This window comes from Papaver somniferum, chromosome 2 (genome assembly GCF_003573695.1).
Source record: "Papaver somniferum cultivar HN1 chromosome 2, ASM357369v1, whole genome shotgun sequence".
In the NCBI taxonomy this organism is placed as follows: domain Eukaryota; kingdom Viridiplantae; phylum Streptophyta; class Magnoliopsida; order Ranunculales; family Papaveraceae; genus Papaver; species Papaver somniferum.
The window spans coordinates 26,792,825-26,801,733 of NC_039359.1; positions in this window are offsets into that span (position 1 = coordinate 26,792,825).

The window sequence follows — 8,909 nt, forward strand, 5'->3', positions numbered from 1 at the left end:
ATAGTCATATCATATATAGTATAGTCTAATCATATATAGTATTGTCATATCAGGTCACTGACAAACACTTTATCTTTTTTGGAAAACACATTTGCGTGAACCCAAAAAAATATCTATTTTTTTGGTTTTTTTAATGCTCTTGAAAATGGGTTATAAATTAAAGACTGGTTTCACTCAATATATGAATAACAATACATCTCTTCTGCTTCATATAGCAATGGAACAATATGAGAAAACCGCTCATTATTGCTCTTCTGTTTCTTCTTCATCTTCTTCTTCTAATAGTAGTTTTTATTCCTCGGATGATGATGCAATAGCAATTATGCAAAATAACATGGCCGTTAGTTTGGGAGTCCTTGTTACAAATTCAAAATGGCCTCAAACTCGTATCAGAATACCAAGAGATCGTGAGTCAGGGGCTGAACTTCTATGGAACGACTATTTCTCTCCGTACCCAAACCAACCACCCAATGTTTTTCGCAGAAGATTTAGCATGCGTCGACAATTGTTTAACCGGATAGTCAAAGGTGTTACCAATGCAAACATATATTTTGTTCAAAAGCCCGATGTTTGTGGAGTTTTAGGATTAAACCCTCATCAAAAAGTAACAGCAGCAGTACGAATGTTAGCTTACGGATGTGCGGCAGATGCAATAGACGAGTACTTACGCATAGGAGAAACAACTGTGTTGGAAGCTACTCGTAGGTTCTGTAAGACGATTGTGAATTTGTATGGGAAAGAATATTTGCGTGAACCAACGGCTGGTGATATTGAACTGTTGCTCAAGCAAAACAAAGACCGGGGATTTCCTGGGATGCTGGGTAGTCTAGATTGCATGCATTGGAAATGGGATAAATGTCCGTCGGCAGAATCTGGGTCTTACACCGCGTATAAAGGGAGCGAAAGTATCGTGTTGGAGGCAGTGCTGTCGTATGACCTATGGTTTTGGCATGCTTTTTTTGGTATGCCCGGTTCTAACAACGATATTAATGTTATGAACCGTTCATATGTTTTTCGAAGTCTTGTAACAGGAAAAGCACCGCCGGTGAGCTATGAGGTGAACGGACATTCATATGATATGCCGTATTATCTAGGTGATGGAATATACCCAGAGATTCCTACTATTATTACGGCCATTAAACATCCGGTGGGTACGAAAAAGGAAATATTTTCATCGATGCAAGAGGGTGCAAGAAAAGATGTTGAACGGGGATTTGGTGTACTTCAACAACAATTTGGAATCATCAAACAACCTGCAAGAATGTGGAATCCAGATGTGCTTGCCTATATCATGAAAACTTGTATTATCTTACATAATATGATAGTCGAGGATGAGCGTCTACCCGGTGACTGGCCACATGTTTATGAACAACGTAGCAACGCAGCACCAGTTAATATATTAAGAGGCAATAGTGACGAGTTTTCCCAAATTAGAGCTCAGCAACGCCGATGTGCAATGCGTAACAAAGATGCACATATTCGCTTGCGTGATGACTTGATCGAATATATATGGGAAGAACATGGGAATTAAAAATTGTCGTTTGTCATTTCCTTTCTATTATCTCTTTGTATGTAAACATCCTCAAGTTTTAATTAAGGTCGTATGTTTCAAAAAAGTAGAAATTTAATTCAAATCAACGGAAGTAAATTTAAAATCCAAAAATTACATAATAATAATGCTAATTGTTCAGATACTAAGAAATTTAAAACATAATAATACTAATAATACTACTAATCACTAAATAGGAGAAATAATTAAGGTTTGAACTATTCCGCCTTTGTGTTAAGATTGGTTTCTTTTATTCCAAACTATGTCCGCCCTGCGAAGTCGGAAGTACTCTTGTTGTACAGGTTCCATTTTTTCAAGATCCATCATAATGATGCGAAATTCTTCGTCTTCAGCTTGCTTGGCTATTTTTGCAGCATGTTCAGCTTGTTTTGCTGCAAACTCTGCTGCTCTTTGTTCCATCTTGAATCTTGATTGTGCTTGGTAATGAGTATTGAAATTTTGTTGTTCTTTAATAATTATTCCCATCAATTCCTCTTGGTGACTTGATTTCTCTCTCCCTGTTTTCTTCAATCTTTTTGCTGCTTTTTTCCCCATCTTACGAAGATATGTGTTCTCTATGTCTCCCCCATCTGTGTCGTTACCGGTCTCTCCTTGAGTTGTTGTTTGCGGTCCTTCATCATCTTCCTCGTTATTCTCATAAGTTTCCAAATCATGCGTCGTATCGAATACAAAAGTCGATCGTCGATTATATTTTATATTTTCTAACACAACTTGGTAGCACTCTTCGTGCTTAAATTTTTTCCCATCGTTGCATTCCTTGAACCTCTTGTTAACTTCTTCAAGCTGTTAATGTTTTTAAAAACACTTAAGTACATGGGCGCTTATTAAATATTAGAAAACAATGGTTGGAAAAATCAAGAATGCTTACCTTCTTTTCAGGACCCCATCCAGTATGATATTCACCTTCAACTTCTGCCTCTTTTGCCGAAAATAACGCCACATCTTTACTTATTCCCTGATATCGTTTTTGCCAAGAACTCCAAGACCGCTCTGGATTATTAGGTAAATGAAGTTCAATATCATCCTTGATACGAGTCCACAACGTCGCCTCTGATTGATCAGCTCCAACACTAGAATCTTGAGATATAGATAAATGAATTTTACACATTGTTACATCTTCGATTGTCGTAAAATTTGGACCTCGTGCTACTCTTGGTGCCATTGTAAGCGAATCCGTGAAAATTTTCCAACTGATTTGAAAGCAGAAACAATATTTCTTCTTATTGGTGTGGATAGTTTGAAGTATTGGTCGTGGGAAAATGTCACAGGATCTCATGTGTATATATAGGTGTTTCTTCCGAAAAAACCGAAATGTCTTCCAAACTTTCCAACGTTCCAAATTATCCAACGTTCCATTTTCTTCAACGTTCCATTTTCTTCAACGTTCCATTTTCTTCAACGGTCGAATTACCAACGGTATAAAAAAATTTCAAAATCAATTTTTTCTAAGTATTTTTTATTTTTTTTAAACTCAAGCTTGGGGCGTTAACTATATAAACGCCTGGCGTGGCGTTAACTATATCAACGCCGGGATGGGGCGTTAATTATATCACCGCCTGGCATGGGGCGTTAGTTATATCACCGCCTGTCTGGGGCGTTAACTATATAAACGCCTGGCGTGAGGCGTTAACTATATCAACGCCTGAATGGGGCGTACACTTTATCAACGCCTGGCGTGGGGCGTACACTTTATCAACGTCTGGCGTGGGGCGTTAAGAATATCAACGCCGGGCTGGGGCGTTTGTATAATCTTCGTCTGAATGGGGCGTTCATTTTATTAACGCCTGACGTGGGGCGTAAACTTTATCAACGTCCCAACGGGAGAACATTTTATCAACGCCTGAACCGGGCGTAACTTATATACACGCCTCTTTATGGGGCGGTGACTTTACGTACGTTTCACAACAGGCGTAGATTATATATACGCCTGATGCCAAACGGTGATTATACCTCCGCTCCACTATATATAGTTTTGGTCTTGGTCCCAGACCAAATATGGTCTGGAATTTGGTTTTGGTCCAGATTTTAGTCTTTACTCCGTCCCGTTGCGTCTCGTCCCTGGATCATAATTATAGGTTTACTCGTCCATTGCAGTTGCTCTTAGGGGAAGAAAAGATGGGTGTATTCTGTGTGTAGCGGTGACATCAAAATTTGATGCAACTAGAGGATATGCTGTTGGATCTTCAACGGGTGTATCAAACTCTGATATATCGGATCCGGATATGGGTTTGGGTCTTGGGTTCTCTATCAAGCCCACTTTTGGCGTAGCTCTTGCAAGCGGATTGCGGGAGAGTTGCAGGCGGATTGCGGCTTCTCTTTACGCGATATTCCTTCGTGCTTCACAGCCTTCTCGCGGGGGCTTTGCGTTGTATCTCTTTGATAGTCGCTAGCTACTATTCCTCTGCTCTTTTGGCTTCTCAATTCGTCCAAGCTTTATTTAGTACCTAAAAACACAAAATTAATTAGTAAACATATTTATTCTTGAAAACAATGAATATACACAATTTGGGATAATATATGATTTTAAAGCATAAAAGATGAGATAATTGCCAATAAAAAGGTGTAGAAATATGTATTACTTGGCACTCATCAAAACCACTCCCCCTTACACAATGATCCAAAAACCACATGTATTTGTAGTGTGAACTACATATTAATTCTCCCCCTTTTTGTCAATAAAATAGGCAACGGTACAAGAACGGGATCATAATGAAATTTCCGTAAGATACATTCCATGACTAAAAGAAAAAATACATAACAACTAATTTAGATGCAATCATAAAGCCGAAGCTAAATGCATTCATCAAGGAGTTTAAAGATACAAGATAACCCCTCTAAAATTCCACAGCCGCACACCCCTCAATATATGACCATTAAGCACAAGCTCAAAAGAACTCTCCCCCATTTGATGTCATTCCCGAGAGAACAACAATGAGCGACCTTAATTTCAAAAGAACAGAAGGATTTCTATTGGACACCAAAACCATAAGAATGATTTTTATATCCAAAAACTCAATCAAATTAATCACAAGTAAACCCATGATTAATTTAATCGGAATACGCAACCAAATTAAACACAAAAATTGATCAATTTAATTGATTATGCTCAACATAAGTAAACTTACGGAGCTACGACTAAGTTTAACCATGAGGAATGATTAGCTTAACCGTTCATATATTCAACACAAGAAAAACTTATGGAGTAATAACTAAATAACCAAACAAGACGATTAATTTAGTTCATAATGCTCGACATATAGTACCTTACGGAGCAACAACAAATCCAATCAAAAATAATCAACTTGGTTGTTTAGTGCTCAACATAAGACACATTACGGATCCTCACAGTATTACATAAAATATGGATCAGTAAAGATCAATATTGTGGAATACACAAGGATTCATTCTATCTTCCATCACTATTCGCACAACAATATTCAATAGACATAATCCTTACAAACAAAAGATTTTAACCTATCTTCCGTCAAAGATTGACAATATAGGCTTAACTTTTGTAATTGTCAAAAGTCCATTCATTCTTTAACCAATACATGAATATCGATCATAAACGACTTTACTTTTGACAAGGTATGGGACAAATATAAATCACGTACATAAACACCAATATCCATAACAAGTTGCAATATAACAAATCATAAAGATTAAGTACTTCAAAAACATCATCCTCCAAATTTTTTTAGAATTTATTTTTAAAACAAAAAAACCTAAAAAAGAACAAGAAGATGAAAAATAATAGCTATGTGTAGTTACAATCATTGTTATTCAAGCACTAGTTATTCTTCCAAATAAACCAAAAGGAAGACATACTAGGCAACAATGTCTTTGATAAATTCTTTATCATTCCCGAACTCCTTGTCGTCAACAGCCATTGGTACATAAGGTTCGTGAAGATATGAGTTAATATCAACAAACCGTCTTGGATGGTGATGTCGAACCAGGGCTTTCGGAATTTCCAAAGATCTTAAAACGGAAGCCTTAATATCATGAATCTCCTTTCTTACTTCCTTCAACTCATCAAGAACATCGGAAAACTTCTAAGAGTTAGAAGAGACGACCCTTGGCTTTCTTGTATTCCTCCCTTTTCTTTTCAAGGACGGAGTTACTGGAGATATCTGTTTTTCCTTGATTGATGGCTTAACAATCATGTTGACATCCTTTCCATCCAAAGATATGATGCTTAAGGGAACAATTATAAACAACTGATTTTTGTGAGTGGAATTCACAGTCTCAACAAGCAGTCTTAAGATATAAAGGATATCAGAGAGGAAAAAGGAACGTAGGATTCGCAACCTTTAAACAAGTTCGTGGACGTCCAATTCTAATCCCTATAAAGAGTATAATTGTCGATAATAACCCTTCCTTTTATTTGATAGACAGAAAAGAACAATCCAAAAAAAACTTTTCCTAAAGCCTGTGCATTCACTACCTTGTCTCTTTTGATCAGGCACATGAGACAAGATTTCCCAAACAACACAATTAATTTGTGATGTGGTGAACAACAATTTTTCCACCATTTTCCTCTTGAGAGGAATCCTCTGACCTCTGTCTATCAAAACGATTTGACCATGCTTTCGTCTTTAATGGTCTTGTTTTGTCTTTAGAAACTAACTTCTTAGAGAAAGATAAAATCCTACATACCTCAGCGGTCTTCTGAGCAAGTTTAAGTTTCCTTGCTAATCGATTTGCTCTTCGTTGAAGTTTGTTGGCGTGCCTCACTTGATGTTTGTACTTGTAACATCTTGATAGTTCATGACCCTTCTGAGAACAAAACGAGCACGTCAATCTTGAATAATATTCAGGCATCTGTGGTGTGACTGCAGCTAGACACAAGGTAGATCCTGAAACATTACAAACAGAGTTTCCAAAAGATGGGTCCATTGATTCTTCCATCTTGATTGGGTTCTCTTGTTCACCGAAACCATCAAGGTTGGTATATGTATTGCTACAATTATCAAAATCAATGTTTTCACATAGAAGACCGGCACTTGATTTCTTATCTTCATCAGAATCATAGATTTCAGACATCTCATCAAGTGTTACAGCAAGACCTTTGTTCCCAGTGTATTTTCTACGATTTGGGCATTCGTTTGCAAAATGACCAAAACCTTTACACTTAAAGCATTGTGGCATATACTCGTCATCAGCCTCGTCAGCATCCCTGTTTTTAGGAGGAACACGATTGTGAGGTTTATCTGATGACCTAGGTTTGTCTCTTGAAAACCGTTTACTTCTCTTCAATAGAAGATCCCTAAACTGTCTTGTGATCAGGGAGACTGATTTGTCAAGATCTTCATCTGAAAAATCATTCTCAGGATGATCATCCTTAGAGACATAAACACTTTTACTCTTATCAAGTAATTTAGTGTTCTTTTGTGCTTTAAAGGCAACATCCTTTCCGATTTTGGATGTATGCTCATGGTCAAACATCTTTAGCTTTCCAACCAATGTATTATTATCAAGGTTATTTCCCTCAAAGATGGCATGCTTCTTAGACTCGTATCGAGATGGCAGCAATCTGAGAATTTTCATCACAATGTCCTTTTCAGGAATAGTCTTACCCAATGCAAAAGATGCATTAATAATTTCAGACACTTTGTGATTAAACTCATCAAATGTATCTTCATATGCCATACGAAGGTTCTCCCAATCGGAATTAAGGTTTTGAAGCCTAGCTTCCTTTTCAATGGAGTTACCTTCAAATACGGTTTCTAAGATATCACAAACATCTTTAGACCTAGTGAAATTAGACACATGGTACTGAAGATTTGGGTTAATGGCATGTATGATGGCTTTCAAACCGTCGGAGTTTTGCTTTACAGAAAGTATCTCGGCAGGACTGTATTCACCAATATTCTTGGGAACGTTTACATCTCCAACTGCCACAACGGGGGCATCATATCTATTAACAACATATACCCATGATTGAAAATCACGTGCTTGAAGAAAGGCTCGCATAGCAATTTTCCACCATAAGTAATTAGAGTCATCGAAGACTGGTGGTACGTTAATAGAGATAAAACCTCTGTCCATAGAGTCAGATCGCTACAAACACAGACTTGTAAGGTCTTAAACGTGTTTGCCTGCTCTGATACCAATTGAAAAAGCGGGGGTCTAACAACACCACCCAATATTTCGCTTAGCAATCTGTATGGACTAACTCCGTAATACTTTCTAGAGAATCAACTAGACAGTCAGACTCAATCTAGGTAAAAGTATCGCAAGGAGTTAATATCTCTCTCTTGATTTGATTTACTCAAGCTAATAGAAATCAGCGAGTCCTAATCAAATACAAGGAATAACTCGGATGGTACCAAAGACCAATATCCGAGGATCAATCAATGACAATCAACAACCAAAGGTTGGATTACTATAATTGATGATCTAACGCACAACCTGTATTATTTCAATCATAAAGATAAAACAATATAATGCGAAAATTGAAACAACACAGACACTAGAAATTTTATTAACGAGGAAACCGCAAATGTATAAAAACCCCGGGACCTAGTCCAGATTGAACACACACTGTATCAATCCTCTACAGACACTAGCCTACTCCAAGCTAACTTCGGACTGGACTTTAGTTGAACCCCAATCAGTCTCCCACTGATCCAAGGTACAGTTGTACTCCCTACGCCTCTGATCCCAGTAGGATACTTCGCACTTGATTCCCTTAGATGATCTCACCCACAACTAAGAGTTGCTACGACCCAAAGTTGAAGACTTGATGACAAACAAATCTGTCTCACACAGACAAGTCTATCGAAGGATTAATCTGTCTCCCACAGATAAACCCTAAAAGGTTTTGTTCCGTCTTTTGATAGTAATCAAGGTGAACAGGAACCAATTGATAATCCGGTTTTATATTCCCGAAGAACATCCTAGAGTTACCAATCACCTCACAACAATCTTAATCGTATGGTAGCGAAACAAGATGTTGTGGAATCATAAACGATGAGACGAAGATGTTTGTGATTACTTTTTATATCTTTCCTATCGGAGATATCAATCTCAAGCCAATCAATATGATTGTACTCGTACGATAGAAGATTCAAGATCAGATCACACAACTAGGATAAAGTAGTATCGGTCTGGCTTCACAATCCTAATGAAGTCTTTAAGTCGTTAACCTGGTTTTAGAAGAAGAAAACCAAAGGTTAAAGGAGAACCGACTCTAGCACGCAAACTAGTATCACACGTAAGGTGTGTGGATTAGTTTTGCATTGATGCTAGATGTCCCATTATATAGTCTTTCAAATCAGGGTTTGCCATTAAGTTACCTTGGTAACAAAGCAATCAATATCCACCGTTAGATGAA